This window comes from Geotrypetes seraphini, chromosome 2 (genome assembly GCF_902459505.1).
Source record: "Geotrypetes seraphini chromosome 2, aGeoSer1.1, whole genome shotgun sequence".
NCBI lineage: Eukaryota > Metazoa > Chordata > Amphibia > Gymnophiona > Dermophiidae > Geotrypetes > Geotrypetes seraphini.
Window position 1 is genome coordinate 392,809,930 of NC_047085.1, and position 13,248 is coordinate 392,823,177.

General features: G+C 46.0%; 1 protein-coding gene across 1 annotated transcript in view; it reads left to right on the forward strand.

Moving 5' to 3' along the window:
• Window positions 1-1,962: 1,962 nt before the first annotated feature.
• NPVF (neuropeptide VF precursor) overlaps window positions 1,963-13,248 on the forward strand; it is a 30,984-nt gene continuing 19,698 nt past the window's right edge. Inside the window, exons 1-2 of the mRNA XM_033934654.1 lie at window positions 1,963-1,980; window positions 8,474-8,478. The gene's annotated coding sequence lies outside the window, so the exon portion shown is untranslated. The remainder of the gene's footprint in view (window positions 1,981-8,473; window positions 8,479-13,248) is intronic.

Below are 13,248 nucleotides of genomic sequence, written 5' to 3' on the forward strand. Positions count from 1 at the left end.
AAACAATGTGACCCATCCCATGAACAAAGGCAAAGAGCTCAGCTCAGCACCAGAACTCTCTTTTTCCCACAACATGGATATATTGCCTTCTCTTATATGAAGGTGTTAACATAATGTGCATCTACAGTATCTTATCATCCATCCCATACCCCTGGGGCTAAGAGGAAAAGGCTTTCCATAGTCCTCTTCTGTGGAGCTGATGTAATCACAGGCACTCCGACAGCAAATGTCCAGTTAAATTTGGCTGTTGAAAATAAAAGCAAAGATTGTATTGATGAATTCTTCTGTCTCAGATCCAAGAGCAACTAGACACATGCAGTTCAATAGGTGGTTTCCTAATACTGTCTAAACTCAAAACCTCAGTAAGGAGAAATCAAATCAGTTCCTGTAGAATCCTCAGTTCTTCTTCCTTCTCTCTAGGAGCATCCATTCATTGACCAATTGCAGCTATCCTCAAGGCTCTAGTAGATATAGAAGAACACCAGATTCATCTGGTGTGATATAACATTAGCTGAGCTGATGTCACCGGCTGGTAATATTTATTGAATGATGGTGTGGGTAAAATGGGAGGGGGGACAGATAGTGAGGGGAATATATGAGGTGTTATCAAGGGTCTGTAGAATAAGGATTGACAATTTTATAAGAGGAGGTAAGAAAGGGTTAATAGATAGAGCTTGTAAGAAAGAAAAATGATTAGGGAGGTTGCTAAGGTGATGGGGTGGAGCAGTCACGTGATTGGTTGGATGTTGTGGCACTCTGGAGTGAATTCTGTGAGGAAAGGGGAACAGTAGAGTAGTCTCTTCAGGAAAAGATTATTCTCTTCAGAGTATATTAATTCTTACTAAAAATATTCTTTTTCATTGTGATTTTAATGTTAGGAAGTTTGGTTTATTTTGAGTAAGATAATTTTTTGCCTTGTTAACCTTCTCTGTGTCTGTGTTTTAGTCAGGACAGGCTATTTGTCTGTCAGGTGCTGGATTTGTTGCCTGATTAAGCAGAGACTGCAATGGAGAGGAGCAGTTTGGGCTCTTCTGTGGAGGTTTAACAGCCTGGCAGCACAATAGTCCCCTGTGTGGAGCAGTAGTTAGCGCTGGGCTGCCATTTGGTGAGTTTTCTGCACGACCGTGGGCAGAGTGGGTTGGCTGTGAGGGAGATGGGATGTATAAGGTGTTTGCTCCCTAATGTACAGTGTGTCAGAGAGGGACTTACCTGTTGGGGTTATTTTTTGTGACACAGAGAGGTCTTTCTGTTGAGGTGTAATTTTGCCAGGTTGTTTCTTAGTAGGCTAGTTTGGAGGAACTGGCAGGTGGTTGGTCTTTAGTTCACGAGGGTAGTGACTGGCTGGTCTGTGTGCCACATGGTAGGGCACTTCTAGATAGGTTTGAGGCTTTGACTCTAAATTCTGGTGTTAGAAGGAGGGAGTTGGGAAGTGCCAATGCTGCATTCAGGTGTTTGTTTTTACAGCTAGGCAGAGTTGTGGATTTGCGGCCTTCGCGGATTTGGTGTTCCCGTGTCTGGGAGCTTAGGAGCACTGGCAGCTGCCATTGCAATAGTTATGTGCTCAGCGGCTGCATGACTGTATGGCATCAGCATTCACAGTATTGTGATTTAAAAATTTTGTTTGGAGTGTCAATAGGGGCCATCTTCCTAATTTTCCTTTTGTGCTATGGCCTTTCTGGGTCTCTTGGATCTTCCTGTGTCTGCCATTCTTTCTGTGGTGATTCAGCATGGTGTCAGCTGTCCTGATTTGTTAGCTCAGCTGGAGATGACCTGTTCTTGGTGTTTAAGCTACATTCATATTATGTACTTGTGGTGTTTTTCTGGGTGTGTGGTGTGTGTGTTAGGGGGAAATAGATTTCTTGGTGTCTGTCTCTGTGGAAAGGGAGAGGGTTCATTGTAGTAAAGTTGAGGGTTTGGTTTATTTGTGCTGGAGAAATTAAAGGGTAAAAGTTTTTATGGTGTTAGTGGGGAATCATCTAGGTAAGTGGTGAGCAAACCTAAACAAAGTTATTGTAAGGGTAACAACCTATTGTGTATGTCATGTATAAGAAATACTGAGTGGAGTGCAGTGAAAAGGGCTGATGTGAATCGCTGGTTTACTCTTTCCAAAAATACTAGGACTAGGGGGTGTGCAATGAATCTATTAAGTAGTAGATTTATAACAAACCAGATAAATATGTCTTCACACAACATGTTTCAAGTTTATTAGGATTTTATATACCACCTATCAAGGTTATCTAAGCGGTTTTACAATCAGGTACTCAAGCATTTTCCCTATCTGTCCCGGTGGGCTCACAATCTAGCTAACATACCTGGGGCTATGGAGGACTGAGTGACTTGCCCAGGGTCACAAGGAGCAGCGCGGGGTTTGAACCCACAACCCCAGGGTGCTGAGGCTGTAGATCCAACCACTGCGCCACACACTCCTCCATGTGATTAATCTATGGAATTCATTGCTGGAGAATGAGGTGAAATCACTTAGCTTAGCGGGGTTTAAAAAAGGTTTGGGTACTTTCCTAACCGAGAAGGCCTTATTGAGATGGCTTGGGGAAATCCTCTGCTTATTCCTATGATAGGCAGCATAATTTCTGTTTTATTACTAGGGCATAGAATTTGGATTATAGGATCTCACTAGGTTCTTGGGTCCTGGGTTGGCCACTGTTGGAAACAGGATACTGTTCTTGATGGACTTTTGGTCTGTCCCAGTATCACAATTCTTCTGTTCTTCTGTTCTTATAAGGTGCAAGGCATCAGAAGCACTATTGGATAGAGTTAAGGGGGGGAGGGGGTTGGTCGAGTAGTCTGGAAAGTAAAGATAGAGATGGAAGGATAAATAGCTGCCACGATAATGATGGGGGACAAGACATTTTTGGATTTATTAGGGATAGGAAGACATGCAAAAGTGGCATTGTGGAACCCAAGGGTACAAGAGGCCAATAAGTAGCAGATGGTAAAGAGATAGATGACTTCTTCACTAATATTTTCTGTTCTGGGTTCACAGCTGAAGTGTTTGGGGGGGAGGGTGTACAAACACCTCATGTGACTGGGGCAGGAGGTGTAAAAAACCCTGATTGATTTTCAGTGGCTTGGGTTTGTGAGGGTTCGTTAGAACTACGGGTGGATACCACGAGGGGAATGGCTGGTACATCCAAGGGTACTGCAAGAATTTGGGGGTAGTTCTGGTGACTCTGCTGACTACCTTCTCACTGCTTCTGTAGAGTAGGGAGTGGGTAATGCATGAATAGAGCAGGGAGAATATGGTTTCCCTCCACAACAAATGGAGAAAAGGCAGCACTAGGGATATACAGACCGGTAAGTTTGACTTATTGGTGAGTATCTCAATAGAAACACTTTTACAACAGAGCTTGGGGATTCACTAGAGACAGATTTGGATCGACAAATCTGCTTACTTTCTTTGGGTGATCTTGGCATTAGATAAGGGGAGCGTGGTGAATATGGTGTATTTTGATTTTAGTCATTTTACCATTTTCATAGGCATATCGTATTCAGTGTTCTCGGTATGGAGGACTCCACTGGTGGTCTGGGGCAGGAACTAGTTGGTCAGTAAGGTGTCAGTGGGTTGTGGTCCCAGGAGATGGTTATGCCAAGGGAGGATCTTATCGGTAGTGTGTTTGAAGGTTTGTTATTGGGCTTGTTCTTTTCACAATTATGTAAGTGGGATTGTTGTAGGAGGCCAAAGCAGTAATGGACCAGACAGTCCTGATGGTGTGCCTAACGAGGATGGGCTTAAGTTGTAGAATGGCTTCATATTGTGCAGCTCAGATTTCATGTTTAGAAATGCCAGGTCATGCATTTGCATTGCTAAACCACAAGGGAATGGTGCGATTAAAGGGTGAAGACCTTGGTGTACGAATGAGGAGTGCGGGTTTGGTGTGATTGTATGTGATGAGCTTCAGGAGGCAACCAGGTTGTAACAGTGCTAGCAAAAGCTAGACAGATGTTTGGATGCATGGGAATCAGTATGGCCAGCAGGACAATGGAAGTTTGCTGCCCCTCTACAAATTTTGGTGAGACCTCCTTGTGAATTTTGTGTACATTTAAGTTCAGTTCAAAGGAAGGCTACTACAAGGGTTGATGGTCTATGTCCTATAGGCATATGGGAACTGAGTTCATGATCTCCATCTGTATACTTTGAGGAGGAGCATGAGAAGGGAGATAATAGTGATGTTTAAATACCTATGTGGCCTAACTATACATGAGATGACTCCCCTTTTATTTGACAGCAAATCCAAAGTAAGAGAGCAGGGGATGCAGTGCAGCAGTGCTGGGCTCTGCAGTACGGTATGGCGCTACATTGTTACAGAAGGTGAGGTAGATGCATGAAATAGTTTTGGAATTCCAGTAGGTGTAGGAGTAGTAGATGCATGAAATAGTTTCTGAATTCAGGACGGCTTTGGATAGGCACATGGACTCTCTGGGAGAGAGGAGTTAATTGTTACTGTGGAGGGGTATACTGGCTGGGCATTTTGGTCTTTATCTGTCCTTATGTTTTTTCTAAGTGGCTTTGTTTGTGTCCTCAGACTGGAGGAACTGCAAGGCGCTGGATAGGTGCTGAGAGCCAAACTGCTTTGTTTGACTCATTTTCTGCAATTTTGGGTGCCAGAGGTGCATTGCTCCTTTCTCATATGGAGCAGCCGCATGTTCTATTAGTACTGTATTGTTTGTTTGTAGGATGATTTTAGAAGATGGTTCACTTGACATTTGCTGGTGTGGGGATTTTATGGAAGTTATGAAATTGGTTGTGGGTGCGTGTGATCTGGTGTCCATGTGCAGGGTTTACTTGTTTGTTTGTTTTTTGTATGAGGGTTTAGTGACATTTGTTTGCAGTATTGCCTAATGTGTGCACTTCATGATTTGTAGTGGTGCTCTGGCGATTAGCCTTTTTGCAGCACTGGGCAGATTATCGAGTGGGTAAACTGGCACCTTCTCGACCTGCTATTGTGTTCATGGGGTAGCTGTCTGGAGATGTTGGGTTGACTGCAGGTTAAATGCAATTGCCTATTCCCCGGTCACCTTCTTGGAAGGATCAGGAATTTGGATTCTTTTATACGTGTGTGTGTGGAGTAACGGGAATGTGCAATATCTTGTTTACCATTCTATTGGGCTGGTGAGGATTTTCTTAGCTGTTTCTGAGTCCAGTGGGGCATGGACTATAGATTTTATGGTTAGGTATATGGAGCATTTGTTGGGAGTGACCCTTGCTAATCCTTTTCCAGCAAAGACAGTTTCCTAATCTTCTATTCTGCTTCCCTTATGATTCTTTTGATGGGTTGTGACATTTGTTCAGCAAAGGGAGAGGATTTCATACTGCCCCTGAGGCAGGATCTGTTGTCTGCTGTCTGTGTTTTCCCTAATGCCCCCACCCCTTTTTGTTTTGTTTGGTCCTCTATTGAGTGTGTAAGGAGGATTGGGACATGGTTGCTATTGAGTGGGTTTAATATTAAGCTTTTGGAGTTATGGATAGCATGTGGGGGTTTAGAGTGGTTTCTCATGAGTTTGTTGCAGCTATTTTCCATGGACATTATTGTCCTGATGCTGTCAACCTTTCAGGCATAGGTTTGGCCTATTTTATTGGAGACTTGTTTTAAAGCTGTTGGCCGCAGCTTATGTGGTGGGGGGAGCGGTGACAAGCTCGAGGCTGTCACCGCTTGTGGCGGAAAATGGGGTTTGGCCCAGTTGGATCTGGGAGATGAGCAGTTAATAAATAAATAAATGTGACACTCGTATGCGATACCGCTGCGAGGGGAAGCATGACCTTGCGTCACCGTGGATCATGTTTGGGGGGAGGGGAAGCATGACCTTGCGTCACCGTGGGTCATGTTTGGGGGGAGGGGAGGGGAAGCATGGCCTTGCGTCACCGTGGGCCGTTTGGGGGAATGTTATAAATTTAAAGACTTAACTGGAGCTAGTTTCGACACCGAATAGCTCCCTTGGGGTGTGTGAAATATGCATTGGGGGTTTGTTGGTTTTTGGACACAGATTGCATTGTAAGTGAAGATAATATTCAGATAGATAATAAAGCTGCGGCCAAATATTTATTCCAATAAAACTGAGTTGTGTGATTATTGATTGATGGTGATTAGCTTTCAGTTGCAGGTGACGGGAATGCGAATGCTAATGTTAAGAAGAACACCAGATTCATCTGGTGTGATATAACATTAGCTGAGCTGATGTCACCGGCTGGTAATATTTATTGAATGATGGTGTGGGTAAAATGGGAGGGGGGACAGATAGTGAGGGGAATATATGAGGTGTTATCAAGGGTCTGTAGAATAAGGATTGACAATTTTATAAGAGGAGGTAAGAAAGGGTTAATAGATAGAGCTTGTAAGAAAGAAAAATGATTAGGGAGGTTGCTAAGGTGATGGGGTGGAGCAGTCACGTGATTGGTTGGATGTTGTGGCACTCTGGAGTGAATTCTGTGAGGAAAGGGGAACAGTAGAGTAGTCTCTTCAGGAAAAGATTATCCCTCCCTCCCTCCCATTTGTGCTGATGTTATGTTTTGTGTCAGTGTTGTGGGGTGGGGTGGGGGGTTTACATGTTATATGTCGACTTGAGTGGGTTTGGTGGAGCTTATGGGGTTGGGGGGGAGGTGGTCGCAGCTTTGGGTGGGGCGGAAAATGGGGTTTGGCCCAGTTGGATCTGGGAGATGAGCAGTTAATAAATAAATAAATGTGACACTCGTATGCGATACCGCTGCGAGGGGAAGCATGACCTTGCGTCACCGTGGATCATGTTTGGGGGGAGGGGAAGCATGACCTTGCGTCACCGTGGGTCATGTTTGGGGGGGAGGGGAGGGGAAGCATGGCCTTGCGTCACCGTGGGCCGTTTGGGGGAATGTTATAAATTTAAAGACTTAACTGGAGCTAGTTTCGACACCGAATAGCTCCCTTGGGGTGTGTGAAATATACATTGGGGGTTTGTTGGTTTTTGGACACAGATTGCATTGTAAGTGAAGATAATATTCAGATAGATAATAAAGCTGCGGCCAAATATTTATTCCAATAAAACTGAGTTGTGTGATTATTGATTGATGGTGATTAGCTTTCAGTTGCAGGTGACGGGAATGCGAATGCTAATGTTATGATTCCTCATCTATAATCAGCATTCACCTAGTCAGTCTCCTCTTCCCCAGTTGTGCTCTTTTCTTCCCTGTGGCTCCCTGTACCACTGCCCTTATTGAAACACAAATCCAATACCCAAAGACACACATGCGGATGTTTTCTCCCAAGCCCTAGACCTCCATGACTTCTGGGATCCCAGGAGACCAAGCCGCTCCTCTTATTCCTCAGCACCCTGCATGAAGAGTTGAGAGGCAAAGATGCCAACTCCTCCCATCAGTTTCCTCTACTGACATCTCCCCCTACTAGTGTTATCAACATAGATTCCCCCACCTTTACTTATATAGGTCAATAGATGAAATCTCAAAAGCCATTTTATTGTGAGAGGGACACTTGCTTTTTTTAATGCAATTTAGAACCTATAAGTCAAATTTTAAGTGTGTGGATTTATGAGGGGCTGCTGAAAAGTTCTCAGCCTAAACACAGTTAGGGCAGTCTCTATTGAGGGTTATTTTCTTAGTCCAGTGATTTTCCACTTTTTTTGTTCCTTATTTTTCCAATAGAATGAAAAAAAATAGAAAATCACTGGTCTAAGTGTATAGTTCTTGATGGAAACTGTCTCAACTTTGTTAGTTGGGCTGAGAACATTTCAGCGACCCCTCGTACTTAATTTACCAACATGACCTGTTTGGCAGAAATGCCCAAAGTATAGGGAGCCACACTCTTGCCTACCAGTTGGACTTGAGTTGTCTGAATTTAACTTTAAAATGTAAAAATCAAGTCACTACCATTTAGGTTGGATTTGCATTTTAGTAGCAAGGTATAAGCAGGCAGGAAATTGTCAAGATAAATCAACTTAGCAAAGAGTGTCCCCTTTTGAACACCATCTACATTTTAAACCTTGCTCTTTCAAAATTGGTCATAAAATAGGTCAGGCAGCACAGCGTAGCAAGGCAAATGCATGATTTAACTAGTTTGTCATTACAGGAATGCTCAGTTCCTTATTGGCCACATGAGTCATGTATAATAACCAGTGCAACAATAATTGTTAATTATTTACAGTGTCTCCTGTTATCAAATGATGCCATTAAGTGTGCCAGAGTGAACACTTCTAAGCACTTTATTTATTTATGGAAAGCAAATATTTTATTATGTAATGGCTTTGTTAATGGAACTCAAATAAAACATGTCACTTGTAATCACGTTTTAATGTAAAATAATCTTATAAATGTCAAGTCAGTTGTAGTTAATTTCCATGCAATAATAACTTGTGCATTTCTTAGATGAGGCAGCAATCATATTTGTGCTGTTGCTGTTCTATGTGTTTCATATGCCTTCAAACGATGTGACAGGACCACTTCAATAAACTAACTTCTCCCTCTCTCTTTCAGACCAGGTAAGACTATGGCCCAGAATGCCGGTGCTAAAGGATGCCAAATGCCCTAGGCCACAACATCACTAGCCCATAAGTTAAGCTACCCTGCAGCTACACTTCCCTCCACCTCCCTCTTTTGATGCTGCTGCTGCCCTGTCCTGGCAGGGTGCAGCTTCACAGTCCAGCCGTCACAAGGAGGGAGGGCTAGTGTCCCTCCCAGTGGCGGATCAAGGGGGGGCAAGGGGAGACGGTCCACCCCGGGTGCAGCCTTAGGGGGGGTGCATAGCCAGCCCGGTCCCTATCGCGCTCCCTCCCTCCTTACTTAAGGTGACCAGTGAGTGAACCCTTCCGACCCTCCCAGCGAGAGCAGCAAACCTCCCTCCAGTAGCGTCGGCAGCCACAGCGCTAAACAGGCTGCTTCGCAGCTTTCTCCTGCCGGTGAAGCATCACTGATGACATCATCAGTGACGCTTCACCGGCAGGAGATAGCCGCGAAGCAGCCTGTTTAGTGCTGCAGTTGCCGACCTACTGGAGGGAGGTTTGCTGCTCTCGCTGGGAGGGTCGGAAGGGCTCACTTTGGAGAGAGAGATAGGAGGGTCAGGGGGTTCGGCTGGGAGGGGGGAGAAATGGTCTGCCTTGGTGCTCCAAGGCCTGGTGCCATTACCTTCTTCGGGCAGCAGCAGCGTTTACAATTCACTGCTGTTGCCGGCTTCAGGCCTTCCTCTCTGCCGGGTCCTGCACCTGTTTTCATGAAGACAGGACCCGACAGAGAGGAAGGCCTGAAGCTGGCAACAGCAGTGAATTGTGAATGCTGCTACTGCCCGATGAAGTTCAGGACCCCAGACCTTGGGTGACAGAAGGAGGAAAGGGAGCATAGGGGGAGAGAATTGGTGAAAGTGTTGCTGTATCCAACTGGAGGGAATGAAAGGAGATGCCAGGGCTTAGAGGGAATAAAAGATGCCAGGGCATGGAGGGAAGGAGGAAGATATATCAGAACAAGGGAAAAGGAAGGGGGAAAGGAAGGAGGAGATGTCAGAGCATGGAGGGGGAGGGAGAGATGGAAGAAAAGGAAAGGAGAGAGATGCCGGGAATCAGGGAAGGGATGATGCCAGACCATGAGGTGGGAAGGAAAGAAAGGAGAAGAGAGAGATGCCAGAGTATAGGGGAGGGGGTGGTGACAGAGAGAGAAAAACGGAGAGGTGACAGAGTTGAAATCAATCATGTACAAAGGAGAGAAAGGGCACGGGATAGATAGTTTATGGAAGGAGCATAGAAAGAGGGAAGATGACATATGGAAGAGAGAGAGAGAGAGAGAGGGTAGAAACTGGATAGAAAGAGCACAGAGGGCAGTGAATGGAAGGGGTGAGCTAGAGGGTGAACAGTAGATGGAAGGGGTAGAGAGAGGGAAACAGACACTGAATGGAAGTGTGGGGGATAGGAGGGACAGCTGCTGAATGGAAGTGTGAGGGAAAGGGGGAGCAGATGCTGGAAAGAAGTGGGGAGGAGAAAGAAAAAAAGGGCACATGCAGGATTGAGGGAAGAGGATAGAGTTAGTTACTGGAAGGGGTGAAGGAAAGAGGTGGCAAGTTATAGGTAGACACAGTGAAAGAGGGAAATTGAGGACTGAATAGTAAAAAAGAATTTAGACAGAGGCAGAAAATAAATTGAGAAGAAAGAACACGAATAAGGGAGCGGAGAGAGAGATGCCAGAGCAGGGGGGAAGGAGAGGAGACAGATACCAGACCAATGGGGGTGAAAGGAGAGATAGAAGGGGGAGGCATACAGTTTCTGGAAGGAGCATAGAAGGAGAGAAGATGCCATTTAGGAGCAGAGAGTTGGCAGACAGTGGATGGAAGGAAGAGAGTAACAAGAAGATGAGGAAAACAGAAACCAAATATGTTTTGTGAATGACATTGCTGAAGGGTTAGAAGGAAAAGTGTGCCTTTTTGCAAATGATACCAAGATTTGTAACAGAGAAGACACCGAAGAGGGAGTGGAAAATATGAAAAAGGATCTGCAAAAGTTAGAGGAATGGTCTAATGCCTGGCAACTAAAATTCAATGCAAAGAAATGCAGAGTAATGCATTTAGGGATTAATAATAGGAAGGAACCGTATATGCTGGGAGGAGAGAAGCTGATATGCATGGACGGGGAGAGGGACCTTGGGGTCAGTAGCGTACCTAGGGGGTACGGGGGGGAGGTCCGCCCCGGGTGCACGCCCCAAGGGGGTGCACAGGAGAGAGCTGGACGGGGGACCCGCGGGATTAAATATAACTCGAGCCGCGAGGCTTGTCTTCTGCTCCTACTGCTCTGCCGCTCACATATAGCTGATCGGAAGTCTTTCCCGATGTCAGCGCTGACGTCGGAGGGAGGGCTTAAGCAAAGCCTGCCCTCCGACGTCAGCGCTGACGTCGGGAAAGACTTCCGGTCGGCTTTGTGTGTGCGGCAGGACAGGCTGGAAATAGAAGACAAGCCTCGCGGCTCGAGCTCTATTTTGCTAAGTTGCTAAGATGGGCTGGGAGGCACACGCAGAACACAAAAGGGGGGAGGGAGTGCGTTTTGGACACAAGGCATGAACTTGGGAGAGAGGAAGGGAGGGAAAGAGATGCTGAGGTGTGGGAGGGAATGCATTTTTGGACACAGAAGGCATGACTTGGGAGAGAGGAAGGGAGGGAAAGAGATGCTGAAGTGGGGGAGGGAATGTGTTTTTGGACACAGAAGGCATGGACTTGGGAGCGAAGGGAGGGAAAGAGATGCTGAGGTGGGGGATGGAATGGGTTTTTGGACACAGAAGGCATGAACTTGGGAGAGAGGAAGGGAGGGAAAGAGATGCTGAAGTGGGGGAGGGAATGTGTTTTTGGACACAGAAGGCATGGACTTGGGAGCGAAGGGAGGGAAAGAGATGCTGAGGTGGGGGATGGAATGGGTTTTTGGACACAGAAGGCATGGACTTGGAAGAGAGGAAGGGAGGGAAATAGATTGTGTACACGGGGAATAGAAGAAAGGAGAATTTTTGGTCATATGGAGGGAGTGAGGTACAGACAGTGGCATACCAGGGTGGGGTGGGGTGGTCCGCCCCAGGTTTACGCCCCAAATAGGGTGCACAGCTGGCCACCCTCCAGTGTTCTCCCTAGGCCAGCAAACTGCTTCTCTTTAGCCACTTGAGTGCCACCACTGCCATCGGAAACAGGCCGAAGCTGACTTCTCCCTGCTTTTCCCTGTGGGGCCGACCAACTCTCGCCACACGCATCAATTCTGACGTCAGAGAGAACGTTCTGGGCCAGCCAATCGCTGCCTGGCTGGCCCAGAACGTCCTCTCCGACGTTAGAATTGATGTCGGGTGGCGAGAGTTGGTTGGCCCCGCGGGGAAGAGAAGCAGGGCGAACTCGGCGCTGGCCTGTTCCCGATGGCGGCAGTGGCAGCCTATTCCCCAGTGGCGGTGGAAGCATTTTCCCAATGGTGGTGGCATAGGGGAGGGCAGGGAGAAAGAAAGAAAGGGGAGGACAGGGTGAAACAAAGAAAGAAATGGGGCATGGAGAGAGAGAGAAAAACAGACATACAGAAAGAAAGGGGGTATGGAGAGAGAGAGAAAAAGATAGAAGGGGGCAGGGTGAAACAAAGAAAAAGTTTGGGGAGGGAATGAGGTCTGGAGGAGAGGAAGCATACAGGAGGCTGAAAGAAGGGAAGAAATTGAATGCACAGTCAGAAGAATAAAGTGCAAACAGAGACTGATGAAATTACCAAAGGTAGGAAAAATGATTTTATTTTCAATTTAATGATAAAAATGTGTCCGTTTTGAGAATTTATATATGCTGTCTACATTTTGCACTATGGCCCCCTTTTACTAAACCGCAATAGCGTTTTATAGCGCAGGGAGCCTATGAGCATCCAGAGCAGCGTGGGGCATTCAGTGCAGCTCCCTGCGCTAAAAACCGCTATCGCGGTTTAGTAAAAAGGGAGGGGGAATATTTGTCTATTTTTGTATAGTTGTTACTGAGGTGACATTGCATAAAGTCATCTGCCTTGACCTCTTTGAAAACCCGCGGAATATAAATGATAATTAACATTTTCTCTGCGTACAGCGTGCTTTGTGTTTCTGTGGTGTGCAGAGTCCAGCTTCTTGCTGGTTCAATTTAACCTTTGTCTATGTATTTCTATTTTATCCCCCCTTTTACAAAACTGTGGAGCGTTTTTTAGCACCAGCCGTGGTGGTAGCAGCTCTGATGCTCAGAATTCTATGAGCATCAGAGTCGTTACCACCGTGGCTAAAATCCACACTACAGTTTTGTAAAAGGGGGAGGGGTTAGTTTGTGATGACATTCCATACTAGGCGAAGGTTTTTTCTGTGTTCTGTGTGTTCGAAAGACATGGTTTTCTGTTAGGATTGACTGCAGGATTGATCTGAACTAGTCTGGCTTGTTTAGTTTTACAATGGGTGTATTGCTGTTATACTTCTCACTGCAGTATGTAAGATGCTGCCTTTTCCTAGGTACTCATGTGTGATGTGTGAGGTGTGGCTTGTTACTAAAAATCATGTTTTTCGTACAGATGGGGGGAGGTGCCAAAAAATGATGGGCCCCGGGTGTCACACATACTAGGTACACCACTGGTCCCTCCCTCCCTCCTTTGACACTGACACTGACACTGGCCTATGAACACTCATCCTGCCGGGACCAGGCAGTAGTGTCAGAGGAGGGAAATGACCAGGGGAGGTGGGATGCCATAATCTCTTCAGCCGGTCCTGGTTTTCACAATGCTGTGATAAGCACTAATGTGTGCTTACTGCTGAAA